Below are 16,175 nucleotides of genomic sequence, written 5' to 3'. Positions count from 1 at the left end.
TCACAAAACCTTTTAGCTATGTGACACCAATTAATACCATTGAAATGGAAGCAAAATGTTGGCACGCTATCTCGCGCGGGCATCGACGGGTCGAGTCGACTGGGCAGTATGCCAAAACCTTTCCTTTTTCTAAAAGCAATGTTTAATCGCGGACGTCTCAGTACTAGACGAAATGCGCATCAAGAAGTCTTAAACAGCGTATTGTAACTTTCAAGCGGCAAGACCGTTAGGTTGAAGTGTCCCAGCTCTGAGCCGTGCAGAAGGTAGAATTCATAAGGGCGGCAAAGTGACACGTTCTTGGAGGGACTCCCATTGGCACGGCAGCTGAGAATGGCGTGGTGCAGTTGGCAAGCTCGCAGCGGACATACCGCGGTGGTGCCAGGACTCAACGCGGGCGGCCCGCGAACCTCACAGACGCAGAGGTGCTAACCATGCACCCCCGCGGCAGAGCGGCGGAGCTGCTTCACGGGCCTCCTTAGGCCACCAAGCGCAGCGGCGAGCAACCGCTCAAATTTCTTGCCAGTCGACACATGCAGCAGAGACAGATTGATTCGCGACGGCCTACCAAGGTTGCGGCCCAATCCACAACCGCATGACAGGACACCTGCGAGCGCTGACAGGCACGCCTTCTTTACGGGGCGGTAAGTGGACACGCTTTGACCGGAGAGATTGGCACAAACTGCTCTTCTGATGCATTTCGTTGCACCAGAGGACGCATGCGACTTTGCACTGCCGCCATCGTTAACACTGGTCCCGGATGCGGAAAGCTATGGCATGAAAAAGAAGTCAATGCTTCAAGCGCGCTATAGCTTAGGAAATTTGCTGAAGAATATATATATTGTCACGTGGTGGTGACCAGGGTCGATGACACAAATGAAGACGCAGGCTTGATGGTACTGAAATTAACTCTTTATTGGGCTGACTTGCGCCCGCAAAAGAACTAAGCAGCTCGGCGGCGGCGATAGCAACGACCGTGCTCGTCGATCGTCGAACAAAGAATGCCCGTCGCACTCGTCAACGCTCAATTTAAAGGCTGCTTAACAATCTAGATAACGTCGCAAAGTGTTAGTAGCCCAACCTGGAACTATGTAGAAACATACACGAGTGATCGGAATCTTCGAGACAGATCTCGGCGCATCGTTCGCGACAAAGAAAGTGATAAAGGTGTGACTCGCGACATCGAGCATTAACAAACAAAGATTACGGAACTGATACGCGGTCCAGAATCAGAGTGATAAGCCTGTATGCCGGCGGCTGTTAAAAAACAACAAATACAGTTTTGAAGGTTTCGCGGCATTATATACAGGACGTACCACGTCCGCCGCTATGGTTGAGGGTGGCGCTGGTGAACACTCTCAAAGGTTCGTATACAGACAACATAAATACCCAAGAAAGTAGCAGGGGGAACAGCGGCCGATGTATTGGAAGAGCACCGGACGCGATATTCGGAGGTCGTGGGTTCGGTTCCCACAATTGGCACGTTGTTTTTTCTTCTACTTTGTGTTTAATATCATCTTTCCCCTAAACAGATTGCAATACTAATTTATGTGATTATCGAAGTAAAAATTAAAAAAAAAAGAAGACAAAGTACAATCCCCAATGCTTTCCCTGGCCTCGCCGACTGTTGGCTTCTTTCCTTCACACACACACGCACATATATATATATATATATATATATATATATATATATATATATGCTTGGTTGGTTTGTAGGGTTTAACGTCCCAAAGCAACTCAGGCTATGAGAGACGCCGTAGTGGAGGACTCCGGAAATTTCGACCACCTGGGGTTCTTTAACGTGCACTGACATCGCACAGCACACGGGCGCCTTGCTTTTCGCCTCCGCCGGAAAGCTGCCGCCGAGGGGTATATATATATATATATATATATATATATATATATATATATATATATATATATATATGTGTGTGTGTGTGTGTGTGTGTGTGTGTGTGTGTGTGTGTGTGTGTGTGTGTGTGTGTGTGTGTGTGTGTGTGTGTGTGTGTGTGTGTGTGTGTGTGTGTGTGTGTGTGTGTGTGTGTGTGTGTGTGTGTGTGTGTGTGTGTGTGTGTGTGTGTGTGTGTGTGTGTGTGTGTGTGTGTGTGTGTGTGTGTGTGTGTGTGTGTGTGTGTGTGTGTGTGTGTGTGTGTGTGTGTGTGTGTGTGTGTGTGTGTGTGTGTGTGTGTGTGTGTGTGTGTGTGTGTGTGTGTGTGTGTGTGTGTGTGTGTGTGTGTGTGTGTGTGTGTGTGTGTGTGTGTGTGTGTGTGTGTGTGTGTGTGTGTGTGTGTGTGTGTGTGTGTGTGTGTGTGTGTGTGTGTGTGTGTGTGTGTGTGTGTGTGTGTGTGTGTGTGTGTGTGTGTGTGTGTGTGTGTGTGTGTGTGTGTGTGTGTGTGTGTGTGTGTGTGTGTGTGTGTGTGTGTGTGTGTGTGTGTGTGTGTGTGTGTGTGTGTGTGTGTGTGTGTGTGTGTGTGTGTGTGTGTGTGTGTGTGTGTGTGTGTGTGTGTGTGTGTGTGTGTGTGTGTGTGTGTGTGTGTGTGTGTGTGTGTGTGTGTGTGTGTGTGTGTGTGTGTGTGTGTGTGTGTGTGTGTGTGTGTGTGTGTGTGTGTGTGTGTGTGTGTGTGTGTGTGTGTGTGTGTGTGTGTGTGTGTGTGTGTGTGTGTGTGTGTGTGTGTGTGTGTGTGTGTGTGTGTGTGTGTGTGTGTGTGTGTGTGTGTGTGTGTGTGTGTGTGTGTGTGTGTGTGTGTGTGTGTGTGTGTGTGTGTGTGTGTGTGTGTGTGTGTGTGTGTGTGTGTGTGTGTGTGTGTGTGTGTGTGTGTGTGTGTGTGTGTGTGTGTGTGTGTGTGTGTGTGTGTGTGTGTGTGTGTGTGTGTGTGTGTGTGTGTGTGTGTGTGTGTGTGTGTGTGTGTGTGTGTGTGTGTGTGTGTGTGTGTGTGTGTGTGTGTGTGTGTGTGTGTGTGTGTGTGTGTGTGTGTGTGTGTGTGTGTGTGTGTGTGTGTGTGTGTGTGTGTGTGTGTGTGTGTGTGTGTGTGTGTGTGTGTGTGTGTGTGTGTGTGTGTGTGTGTGTGTGTGTGTGTGTGTGTGTGTGTGTGTGTGTGTGTGTGTGTGTGTGTGTGTGTGTGTGTGTGTGTGTGTGTGTGTGTGTGTGTGTGTGTGTGTGTGTGTGTGTGTGTGTGTGTGTGTGTGTGTGTGTGTGTGTGTGTGTGTGTGTGTGTGTGTGTGTGTGAAACTGTTGTGCCGTTGGAGTGGGCAGCGCTATGCACAGCGAGAAACAAGAAGCTGACACGAGCGCCGGTCGTCTCCTTATCTGTCCCCGTGTCTCACGCTGTTGACTTTAATGTACCTGAAGCATTGGCATGAGCAAAAATATTGCTTTCGTGCGGCCTCTTAAAAAAAGCAGAAAAATCAAGAGAAAGTACGAAATAACGGGAAGGTTCGCATTCGCAAAGGCTTGTTCGCATTCACATAGCACTGTTTTGTGAGAAGGGGGTGGCAGGCACGTAATGAATGCAATGCTACAATGGCATAATTATTTTTGTTCGACTTTATTCCATTCATACGAACCGAACTTCTTACTGATTCCAGTCAGAGCGAAGTGTTGGGCAACAACTAAGTCAAAAAGAATCAGAATAGATAGAATTCGACTCACCTCCACCACTTTTTCCTTAGAGCATCGTATCACTATACAGACATGACGTAGTAATAATTGTCATAGAGAGACATTCAGGCAAAACCCTTCGCACCTTGAAAAGTGTATGTTAGTCATGCGTGCTCCGCAGTGTTTCTAAACTAATAGCGCCTCGCATTCACATACGCCCTTCTATTCCAGAGAAGCCATCTTTTTAGAAACATGTATGTTCAGTGCCTGATAAGTACTGCGGCGTCAGGATCATGCAAGAATATACTATAGTTGAGACACTTCTTGTTCTCCTGCTCTCTCTTTCTCTGAATAGCGGGCACCAGGAAAATTGCGCTATGGCACTTAGCGGCTTATTTAGCTGTCTTCGTAAAATGAATTTTGGGGTATATTTTTATAGGAGAACTAGACAATGGCGCCTGAGCATGCCGGCGAAGTAGTCTCAGAGTAGCAAAGACTGTGTGGCATCCATTTTGTTAAAATCACCAACAACTTCATAGCGAGCAGCGCCATACCGTAGAGCTTTCGCTAGCGCTACGCTGTTTCGCACGATTATTAATTTTGGGCAAATAGTCGTAAAAGTAACGAATATTCGCTACAATATTTGATTCGTATTCGATTAGGTACGGAAAAACCGAATTTGAAAAGAGTACTATTCGCACATCTCTGCATTTCCCTTCTCTGTACCTGAGCTGGGGCATCAGTTACTCACGCTTCTTCGTACACCCACCACGCTCACTTCCTGCCTCTTCATTACTCCTTCTCTCTTTACTCATTCTCGTTCTCATTAATCATTCTCTTTGCGAAGCTCCTTGCGCTGTCATGACTTTAATTTCAAGTCCTTTCATTAGCCTCCAAATTTCACATGTTTTTAGCGCATATGGTTGGGTTGTTTTTGTGTGGGTTGAACACCGTGAATGGGCAAGTGCAGGAGAACCGCGAACTGACCTTACGCACGAACAACTCTGCGGCGGCCTTGCATGTTGTCTCTTTCATGTCTCCCGTCTTGCAGTGCTGTTTGTACTGAGCCTTTTTATGACATAACTTCAGTTCGCATGAATTGGCGTCTTTGAGGGTTGTGAAGTTATGATCAGCGTTGTAGTTTTATTGCAGGCATTTCTGGTCCACCTCGTTTGCTCCTTAGCGGATTGGGAATATTATCCAGAAATTTTACACAAATTGTATAAAAGCGTTTTTGAACACAGGTTTTGTTTTTCATATATTATAAACGTTCATCATAACAACCAATATATTACCAGATCTTCCTTCGGCAGGCTTGTAGTTTGTTGCTATTATTGTGCACAAACGCGGCCGATTGGTTTTTTGTGAGAGTCGTAGTTTACTCGTCGTGAGCTCAGGACAAACTTCAGGAGCAAAATTCTGCTACACATCGGAAAAGTAGATCATTCCCGTGATTAATTTCACAACATTATCTTTCAATATTCCACACTTTCCTCGCAGTTATGTTCAAAAACTCATCTCCTTGGTTTTCTATGGCAATTTCAATTATTCATTGCGAGCGAAGAAAATCTAAAAGCAAATTTTTGCCATGCATCGGAAACATATGTGCTTAACTATATAACAATGTCTTACAGTATCCCTCAGTCGCCTCAGAATTAAAAGTGGCGAGCCAGCAAGCTGGACCTGCTAAACCGTTATGGATATTTCTTGGGCTTTTGATTTTATTTCTTATCAGTTCTATAGATGGGTATCTAAAGGTGCTCACTGTAACTATTTTGGGCTACAAATAATGTAATTAGATTCACAGTAGTCGCAAACTTGGTTAACTAGCGAATCACAATGGCGCCTTTCTCGATATGCGCATGACTATTCAGAATGCTTCAGGGTTTTTGTGCTCGCTTGATTCCAACTACAAAACAAGATTATCCATTAAATTATCACTGCTTGCGTGAATTTTGGTCGTTGAGTTTTATTTTTCTGCTGGACACAGTCGTGACAGCGAATTTCTACTGAATTTTCGGCGCTGAAGGCAAGCGGTTAACTTGCTAAACAAACTCCAGAGCTTTTAGTTTATTAATTGCAGCTAAGGCGTTCGTTGTATTTGCTAGTCTTATGAATAACTCTAGAGGTAACGAGCCTGCTATGTGCGTCTAAGATATTTATGGTTGCCTTGTTTTTGGCTCCGAACGAAGATCATCTCCCCCCCCCCCCTCCCCCCCAGGTTTCCTCTGGCAAAAAATAACAACATGCTTTACATTGTTGTTACGAACACTGTGGTCGTAAAATGCACAGCATGCACTCATCTAAACAAGAAACAAACGATACTTATGCGCTATTAATATTGTTGCGTATTAAAAAACGTTTTACTAGTCGTCTTTGAGATTAGCTTTTCGGACATTAATGAAACCGCAAAGAGCGAATCGTGATTGCACTAGCAGCAAGCAAGTCATTGCACAATTTGTAACGAGATGTCACTCGCTTTCCAGCCATTATTGTTCGACGGTATCTCCTCTTAACTAAAGTTGGCTTTTACAGTGCAGCAATCGCAAAAATAAAAAAGTGTGATTGAAATTATCTTCTCGTTTAAACTGACGTCCGACCCTTAATGGCTCGTCGTTTTTATGTTTCTTGCAATAATAAATGTGATAAAATTGGTCTCTGAAGGCAAAATAGTGCACCCCATTACGAAATATAAAGAGTTAAAAAAATTAAGGAGACGCAAAAGCTTCGCCTTTAGAGTAGATGCGAAACACTTTGAACACCTTCTTTTTATTCCGCGAATGCTTCTAAATTATTGCGCTGCTTTTGGGGGAAAGGAATGCTCACTATCTCATTTCTAAGCGGACACGTACACATGTCCACGGTACACGTGTCGTGGGTTCGAATTCCTATTGCGAGCTATAGCGTCCACGTCGACTCCCACATGGAGGCTAAATGAGAGGCGAAATGGTATGACGTCACCCTGAACGCTGCGCAAAGAAAGGTTGCGTCATAAATTTGAGACGAATTTTCATGTGTATTTTCTCTCCACCGTTTTTCTTAATAATGGGTTACGGAGACGGCAACAGCAACGGCGATCGCTTTTCGGCGCTGTATACGTTTCGCGTAAAAAGGTCACGTGATGACGTGTGACCTGAAGTGACCATCTAAACTCTTATCCCCTCAGGGAAGACTCCGAATAAAACATTTCGCCTAAAAAAAGGAAAAACCAGCGCAACACAAAGCTACCCTCCCTTTTTTCTCCGCCTCCATACATAACTTTGGTATTCAGCGCACATAGCAATAAATACCTAAGTGCATTTTTTTACCTCTCAATAGTAGTCACTGGTGTTACCGTTTTACTGGATAGAAATGCAACCGAAATACAGTGGCCCCCCAAAAGCGGAAAATACTCCCCAATAACATTAGTTGAATTTTATTTAGAAATGAACAATCGGAAAAAGGGGATCGTGCGCAATCGTGTGCAGAATCTCACCTGGTAGTGGTAGCTGCTATGAATGCTGCAAGAAACTTTTCCTGACAAACACACAATAACAGTGCGTACTAAATCAACTGACGCTGTCTCATCGCAACAATTAGGGTTGAGACATTCTAAATAGCCCGAGAAAAACAAGTAGCACATTCCAAAAGAAGAAGGAACTTATAGGACTGAATACCAGACGCTAGGTGAATGTTTAGTGAAATGAAATATACAACGAAAAGCACGCAACACATCCGTTCAAGCAACCTTTCTTTCGATGAAAAAGAAGGACGGCACATTGGGCTAGTTGAGGTTGATTATTAGCGGTTCAACAACGCTACAAGACACGGACAGAGAAAAAGACGAGACACACGTACAGCGTCTGTCCCTGCCTTTTTCTTTTTCTGTGTTCGTGCTCCAATTCTGCCAAGACAACATATCTTCTAAACTGCAAATTGGAAAGTTAATTGAGGTATTCAGTGTTTGCCAACTCATTGAAGCATTGTGCATTCTATCTGGTGTCCACCTTAGCCCGCAATATAGCCACGGGGCTACAATTAATCTAAAGTCCGTTGCCTTTTTTTTTTTAACTTTCTGTCCTTATAAAGAACAAGAAAGACGTCCAGTATAATGAATAATGGTTGTCTAATAATTTCAACGGGAAATACCATACAGCGTTCCAGAAATAAGATCACGAAGGTAAAGAAAAGGGGAGGTTAGATTATTTATTTTTTCAATAAAGATCAGTTCTTTAGCAACGCTTCTAAGTTCGGCAAGGTTCACAGTATTTTTATCAATGCAGCACATCAACGCAAAACATTTTCGAGAGAAGAAACTGTGTTTTGCTTCTCGGGCAGCTTTCTTTCTTTCCCCATCGAATGCATTAAAGCTGTAATCAAACACTCCTATAACAAAGCTGACAGCACACGACAAGGCTGACGATTATGACCTCAATCCAACATAGAAGTTTTCAAGCAAACCAGCAAAACCGATTTTTTTTTCCACATCAGAAAATATTTCGAGCTCAACTGGTTGAGCCAAATGTAGAAGCTCAAGTGTCCTCATTGAACAGCTCACGGCGCAATTTATATTTTACTTTCAAGTTGCGTTTTCATGCACGATGTGCGTGTGTCTTCACTAGAAAGATTTAATGTAGACAGTAGCCGCCAATCTGCACTGCGGCACATTTCCGGCTCCATTTAGCAAATAAACATGCGATAACCCCGATGAGGTCGATACGATGTCACTAAAAACATTTTTCATCAAAATATTTTTAGAGGCTCAAAGTTGCCCGATTGACCAGCGCTACTCTGAACACAGTTATACGAGTCCATCGGGAAAGTCTCTTCTACTGTTAGGCCTAATATTTCGAAGAAGGTATCACATTGCTTTTGACCGTGGTGTACTGACGGATACTGCACGGAAGCAGGCAACATATGTTACTCCCAATGACCCTGCTTTTCACTGACTTGCGTTTTTTTTTTTTTTTTTTCATTATTTGCAGAGCTTTGGAGACTTATCGGCGGCTGCAAAGGACAGACGTAGCGCCCGCTCAATGAAGCGCAACAGGTGACATGCCGAGGCTTGTAGGTCAATGTTGTGGTTATCTGCCGTGAAGCAGACTGGGTGAACGTGGTTGGAAATAGAGAATAAGACGACAAAAAAGCTAAGTTACTGTGTTGTGAAAAAAAAAAAAAAAAAATGACAGGCCAAGCACACCTCAATGGTGAGAGCCGGAAGCTAAAGCAGCAGTTAATAAGAACGGGTGTATTAAGCTAGAATAGAGGCCATATTCATAAGATATGCTGCTAGCTTGTCTTCATGACTGCACTTTTATTTCAGTGACTTTCATGATTGGCTAGAGCTTATACTCCGACTAATTACGCAGACCCCTCCCACGAGAAAAGTTATGGAAACACGATCCCAAAAATATATCCGTATAGTGCATTACTAACAAATATACAGCTGGACGTGTTCCCAAAGGTCATTTACTAGGCTTGAAAGGCAAATATGTTCGAAAGAGAAGAAGCAAAACTCAAACACATAGATTTTGCTTACCAAAAATTTACCTGCGGGTGGAGCTAATAACATTTTTTTTTTTAATCTCGCGCCAGGCACGCATGCATGCAGAGAAATTATGTCCGCGGTAAATTGATTTTTTTTTTTCGCTGAGCTTTTTGGGTGGTTAATTACATGTAATATTTATATAGAAAAAAAAACTGAGCATCGATTTCGTGAGGTATTAAGATTAAAATGGCTCTTCTTGATAGTTTATTTTTTAATAAAGCGATTGAGGGCCAATAGACTCCGTCAAGATTTTCGCTGTGCCTTTGGTGATACAAAAAGGTTCCGAGTTTTATGCATGCCTCTAAACATGTAATTTCGTGAAAGTTTTGAGACTACTCCTCACATAACAGGACATGCATACTTCGAAGCCGCATTTGAAATCTAGCACTTCATCTGTTTTTGAGGTTCAATTTACCGTGTTAGAATTATGTTTAAATGTAATCGGATAATACGACGGATAATTAAAAAACAAATGCAGCAGATTTAAGAAAAGGCTGCGGCCCGCATCGGTATTTCAATGGCATGGCGATTTAGTTAAATAGCCACAAGAGAAAAGGAAACAAAACTGCACTCCGAGCAGTGCCAAATTAAATAAAAGCTTGGCATAACGGATGCACAAAATGTTTGCATAGTTCTGTAATAGCGTTTCCGGCTTTCTGATCCACTTTGCGCGGTGCTCGTGCGACACCTATGGAGCAAACAGAGAAACAGTTCGAGGCGGCCACCTCTTTCTTGCGGTGCTTTTGGAAGAGGTAAGGTTTATTTGTCTTCATGCGTCCACGGCTAAAATTAGGCACCCTTGCTGCGCCGCGAATCGGGAAGCGGCGCCAGAAGCCGTAGTGGTCCTGCCTCAACTCATGACGTCATGGGTCCCGCGCAGTGCCTGTCTCATCGAGGACCTGACAGGTGGCAGCACCAGCTAGGGAGAGTTAGAATTGCGACCGTGGCTGTGACATAAACAGCCGGCGAGCGTTTTTTTTCTTTATTTTTTTACGTCAGTTTTTAGTTACACCGTGAAACTGTCCCTGCAATCGTTCAACCACCGCGGGAATGCTGGGAAGCAAGAACCTTATACTAAGGCTTTCTCACAAAAGTATACTTGTCCTCTGAAAGTTATCAGTTCCTCATCAGTTCACAACCTCCCAGTGTGCTGCTCTATTCGCTTTAAATAACGCCAAGCGCCGCGAGATTTTATGCACAAAGTGAAAGAAACCGTACGATTTTAACTAATTTTATTCGCTCACAATGGGAATAGAGTTTTATCTTTCTCAAATTCAGGGCCCTGCATCAATAGTTTAGAGGTTTAACGATAGCAGAAATATTGTATCTTAATTTTCAATTAATATCATTTGGCAGATATAAACTTCTGAACTTCACTCTATGGATAATTTCACTGCATGCCGCCTAGCCCATGCTTTCGGCGAGACGCCAGCCAAGTAAAGTACGAACGTGACACTTCTGGGTAAATTTTGACAAGGTTATATGTGCTTAAGCACTCCTGACTGATGCTGAAAACGGTAATATTTTAGATGTTTTTAGGTTTCAGTGCGTTGTTGGAAACTCATATTCATTACTGTCCATCATATTCTGAATCACACCGTTTTCGTTTTTACCGTCTATACTGATTCAGAATTCCTCTGCTAAACTTTCATCATCAATGTGAAGCGGAAGGACAATTCTTTCATGTTCGCGGTAACAAATTAACTATTTGCTTGTTATCATTTCTCACAGCAGCGTGTGCTTGTAAAAGCCGACCAAGAGCACAATACAAACTTTCTTTTCGTGAAAATTTTAATGTAAGAAAGAATATGCAGCTAAATTCTGCGCTTTTCTTTTTTACACAAATAGGTATTGTCATTCTTATACTGGGCAACACGCTTTGACGAACTGCCATAGACCTGTCCTAAAAATCAATTTGTGAGATGTCGTTACTCTCAGTTCCCAAGTGAAATGAACTAGGGCCCTCCTTTCAGTGCCAGAACAGTGTCACTGGATTGCCAGTCCAGTACTAACTGCAAGAAGCTTGCGCTGCCAAACCCGTGGGTAAGGTTCATCTTTCTCTTCCTGCCTTCTTTTTATTTTCAGCTCCCAACCTGAAATTCACGTATAATTTCGCTTGTGGAATTTCTTCACCGAAGTATCATCATTTCCCAAATTACACCAGTTTGAACTCGGCAACAAAGAGGTGGTTATATGACCCCGTAATCGAGGGTGGCAGGCGGTGGAAGCAGAAACATAAATATAAGGCGTTATGTGTGAACACAAGATATTTATGTAAACACCGTAAGGTACGTATGGGGTACTGAATTTTTTTTTTTTTTTACCAGCTCTTCATTCTTTACGATAAACAATGTGTTTACCGACTGGCGTCCGCACGACGACTTGAAAGTGTTGCAATCTTCAAATGATCACGTGACGTCGGGGCCATCATCTTGTGCGCAACTATGTGTGAGCTTTAAAGCAAAATTAGCAAGCTACCAGTAAATTGGTGCCTGCTACGAGGTCGAGGTAAATTTATATGTGTATGCTCCAACTAGCATTCAAAAAATCAGCAGGGACAAACATGAAGCACGGAAGTTGGTTCCATAAGCGACATATAGTTTTCGTAGATTCCAGGCCATTTCATTTCTTTACCCACTTCAGCCAAAGTAACTTGTCGTTTCTAAACAGAATTGCTTTCCTCTCTTAGAATAGTCTTGGCGCAACAAGGAGAGGACAAAAGAAGAAAAGATGCGATGCTCGCCGACGACGTTCCTTAAACATATTGTCCTGTCCTTGTTGCGATTATGCAGGACCAACTCGCCCTGCAGTGCGCTACACCCCAGTGCATTTTGCCGAAGACGCCAGTTTTAAGTGGAACAATCAAATATTTATTCTTGAAGCTATAGAAGGAGGAAAAATTCCCCCTAATGCTGGAATGATTAATCAGAAGTGCCTGATGAATGCTGCAACCGCACTTTTTCATTCGTGACTTTCAGCTCACGCTACGTGTGAGGTGAAAATCACAGACATTCGTAAAATTATACATGAACATACTAGCAGGGTTTCGACAGATGGACACAATAAGCGATCAGGCTGCCCATACCTTTCGTGAATGAGGTCGCTCTATCGTCGGTGCGAAGCGTGCACTGCTACGGGATCGAGCACTATGTAAGCGAAATCATTTTGTTGGTGTCAGGACTGAATGTTTTTTGGTATCAATATGACTTAAAATAATCATTCTAACCTAAATGACAGACTGAGAATGAACATGAAATGCACACTTGGTAATCCTCATGGGTTTAAAAAGGCGCTGGAGTCAGCTTCGTCTCTACACAGTCTGAGAAATTGTATCGCCACTTTCGACCTCCACCTGGCGCAGTACCAACCCGTGAACAAACAGGTATGTCAGGAAGGCACCCTGAAGGAATTTTCGCCGCGTATACGCTTGGCGATTGACAAAGTGTTCACCACAACGAAAATTCCGGGTGCTCTGGCAGTGATGTGTAGGCTTTATTGAGATTGCTACGTACAAGACGAATAGATGTTTTCAGCTGCAAGAACAAAACAAATCAAATGCATAAAACATTCGGTGGTTTTGAAGGCATATAACAATTTTCTGTAATGTTTCTGCATCTGTTGGTGCATCTTTCACGCCTATAGGTATGGAAGTTTAGTAAAATACTTTATTCACCAAATGTAAGGCGAGGAGCAGAATCAACAAAACAAGAATAGGGCCCCGGAGTTTTCCAAAAAGAACCAATAGCTCTCATTTGCAAGAAGGAAAGAGTTCAAGACAATAATTATGATCATCATCATCACCACCATCATCATCATCAGCAGCAGCAGCAGCAGCAGCAGCAGCAGCAGCCGCAGCCTGACTATGCCCACTGCAGGGCAAAGGCCTCTTCCATATTTCTCCAATTAAACCGGTCCTGTGCTATCTGCATTCACTTGACCCCTGCGAACTTCTTAACCTCGCCCACCCAAGTTACTGCCGTCCCCTGCTACGCTTTCCTTCCCTTGGAATCCAATTTGCTACCCTTAGCGACTACCAGTTGACCTCTCTTCGCACTACATACCCTGCCCATGCGCATTTCTTCTTGATTTCCACTAGACTATCATTCACACTTGTCATTTCTCTGACACACTCTGCGCACTTCCTATCTCATAAAGTTAATTGAGTGCATCGACACCTATTGTTAAGTGCTGATCCTTCCCGAGGCTGTTGAGCGCGTTACCTTAACATTCCGCATATTGATTTTCAAGCCTACCTTTCTACTTTTCCTGTCTAGGTCATCAGTCATTCTTTGCAAATAACCCCCTGAGTTACTTGACAACGCAATGTCATCAGCAAATCGCAGATTACTGAGGTATTCTCCACCATTCCTTATCCCTAACTTCCCCCTTCCAAATCTCTGAATACTTCCTCTAAGCAAGCTGCGAACAGTACAACGGAGATCGTGTCTTCATGCCTAACACCTTTCCTTATAGGGAATATATTACTTCCTTTATGCATAACTATATATTTACCATGCCGCCACTGTATATTTCAGTGCTTTCACATACGGCTAATCTACCCACTGATTTCGCAACGCCCGTATGGCTGCCGAGGTTTCGACCGAGTCAAATGCCTTTTCGTTATCAATGAACGTCATGCATAGGAGTTGGTTACATTCCGAGCATTTTTCTATCCCCTGATTGATATATGGACATCATCGACATTGAGTACCCTTTACAAAAACTTGCTTGATCCTTTCGTTGATCGAAATCTAATTGAGAAAAGAATTAGTCAGAGCTAAGTCTGAAATATAAATTCTCCCCCGCAATGCAGCCGCACATGATCTCATACCAACCATAGAATGTATTGCATTCGTCGCACAGAGCCATGGATCCCAACAATTTCTTGAATGAGGATTAATTTGAGTTTTTGAGCCATTGCTTACCGATATTACACAGTGTCACTTTGCAGTCATTAAGATATGCATAGCTGGGATGGATGGAATATAGGAGCGTCCCCTTTGGAACGGGGTGGTAGCAGTAGCTATCATGCTCATTTTTCTCCCTATATCTTAATTATTGTTTTGGTTAACTATACCATCATTCTATTTATTGAATTTTTGTTTCTACATTATTAACGTTATGTCCCTTTTCTGCTTTTAAGCCACCAATCTTCCAGTCGTTTTTTGCTAGTTTCCACCGCCAGTTTATTCACCCGGCCACTGGTATCTCATAACCCAAGAGCTTCAGGAAGAGTGACTGCGCCTGCATTGACTTCCGGATGGATTCCATTACATTCGAGTATAACATGGTCAATTGTTTCACTGGAGTTACCACATACAGCACATGCGTCATCCTCATTGTAGCATTTTAGTACGAAAGCGATCCCAAGCGATGGCTGCGAGAAAGTTTGGTATCCTGACACGCGAGCCTGCAATGGCGAGAAAATGCGATAGTAGCGTCTGTGTCTGGAGGAGCTTTGCGGGGAATATCCACGCATGCTTTCCAGTTCTAAGGGAAAGTGGCGGCCTCAGCTTCGCAAACCACGAAGCTAGTCAAGGAAACGTCCAGCAGCCAAGGACTCGAGCGCAGCAACTGCCATCATGTGCCGCCCTCGAATGGTCTGCGTGTTTTCTCTGATGTATTCATACTTGCACCCACTTTCGACCAAGACGTAGTCTTTCTTTCATATTCTTGTTTCCAAAGGTTTCAGAACAGTTGTTCCTGTAACTGATTAAACCGAAGAAATCCCCGAATTAGACAGTTTGTACCTCCAAACGCCCACCTTCTTTAGGGCAGAATTGTGACGCAGCTGTTATGCTGCCATTCAGACATTGTCTTCCCTACCAAACTACAACGTTACGTGCTACAGTTTATGGCGCAAAACCAAGTTTGTGCATATTTTTCAGGTCAGAAAAAGATTATTATATTCGAGTAATATATATATATATATATATATATATATATATATATATATATATATTACTCCATGAGCGACTCGTGTATATATATATATATATATATATATATATATATATATATATACAGGGTTTTGAATATTTGGGGGCTGGGATTTAAAACATTCCTATGCAAAATCTACTACACCATTCGAGCTGAAATAACGTTCACAAAGTAGCAAAATATCGTCTACGTTATCTGATAAGTGAGTCAACATCGGTACTTGCCTAGATTTCTCGAAATCGAGAAAAAACTGCTCTCGGTGGCGTGCACAATTTTCGCAGAAGACAGTCGAAAAGCTATTTTAACATGATGCGCCATCTGTCGAACAGTGAGACAAGTTCCATCCCGGCCGTTGGCGCGCTTGCCTCGCTGCCCGACAGATGGCGCGTCATGTTAAAATAGCTTTTCGACTCTCTTCTGCAAAAATTGTGCACGCCGCCGAGAGCAGTTTTTTCTCGATTTCGGAAAATCTAGGCAAGTACCGATGTTGAATCATTTATCAGATAACGTAGACTATCTTTTGCTACTTTGTGAACGTTATTTCAGCTCGAATGGGGTAGTAGATTTTGCATAGGAATTTTTTAAATCCCAGCCCCCAAATATTCAAGACCCGATATATATATATAATCCTTTTTCTGATTACAATAATGCTTGTCTTGCTTGTGGCTCTTTTGGGTCGTCTATTTTTCTGCTGTCTTTTCGCGTTGTTGATTTTGTTTTTTGTAGCGGCCACGTTGCGGTCACAATTCCTAGCGTCTCTTCTGCTACTTTTTTCATCTCGTTTCTAGAGTGTTTCAGGCATACAAGGCCCAATGATCGCTTGATAGGCGTGCCTTTTCTCGTTGCTTGCTTCATTTATCTATTGTCTGTACATGCAGCTTCCTTTGTGTGGACACTATTTGTAGCTGACAGCATTTTTCCCTCCCCTTGCCTTCCCTAAATACCCATTAGGTGGTATGTAAACATCGAAATAAAAAAGGCGTTAGTTCTGGCTGTTTTTTCATCACGCTACCCATAAAGAATTTGGTGGCGCACTTTCAGCGTTTTCTTCGCCGCGTTAATAGGACGGGATAAAAATTGGTTAGTGAAGAAGCACCTGAAGAAGACAGGCCT

At 43.2% G+C, this 16,175-nt stretch overlaps 1 protein-coding gene across 5 annotated transcripts in view; it reads right to left on the bottom strand.

The window, feature by feature from the left end:
- Obsc (Obscurin) overlaps positions 1 to 16,175 on the bottom strand; it is a 195,875-nt gene that overhangs the window by 126,765 nt on the left and 52,935 nt on the right. The window lies entirely within an intron of this gene.

The sequence above is a fragment of the Amblyomma maculatum genome, chromosome 1 (assembly GCF_055883805.1).
Source record: "Amblyomma maculatum isolate TAMU_Amacu chromosome 1, ASM5588380v1, whole genome shotgun sequence".
In the NCBI taxonomy this organism is placed as follows: domain Eukaryota; kingdom Metazoa; phylum Arthropoda; class Arachnida; order Ixodida; family Ixodidae; genus Amblyomma; species Amblyomma maculatum.
Note: the sequence above shows the minus strand (reverse complement) of the source record. Positions and strands in the feature narration are given on the sequence as shown.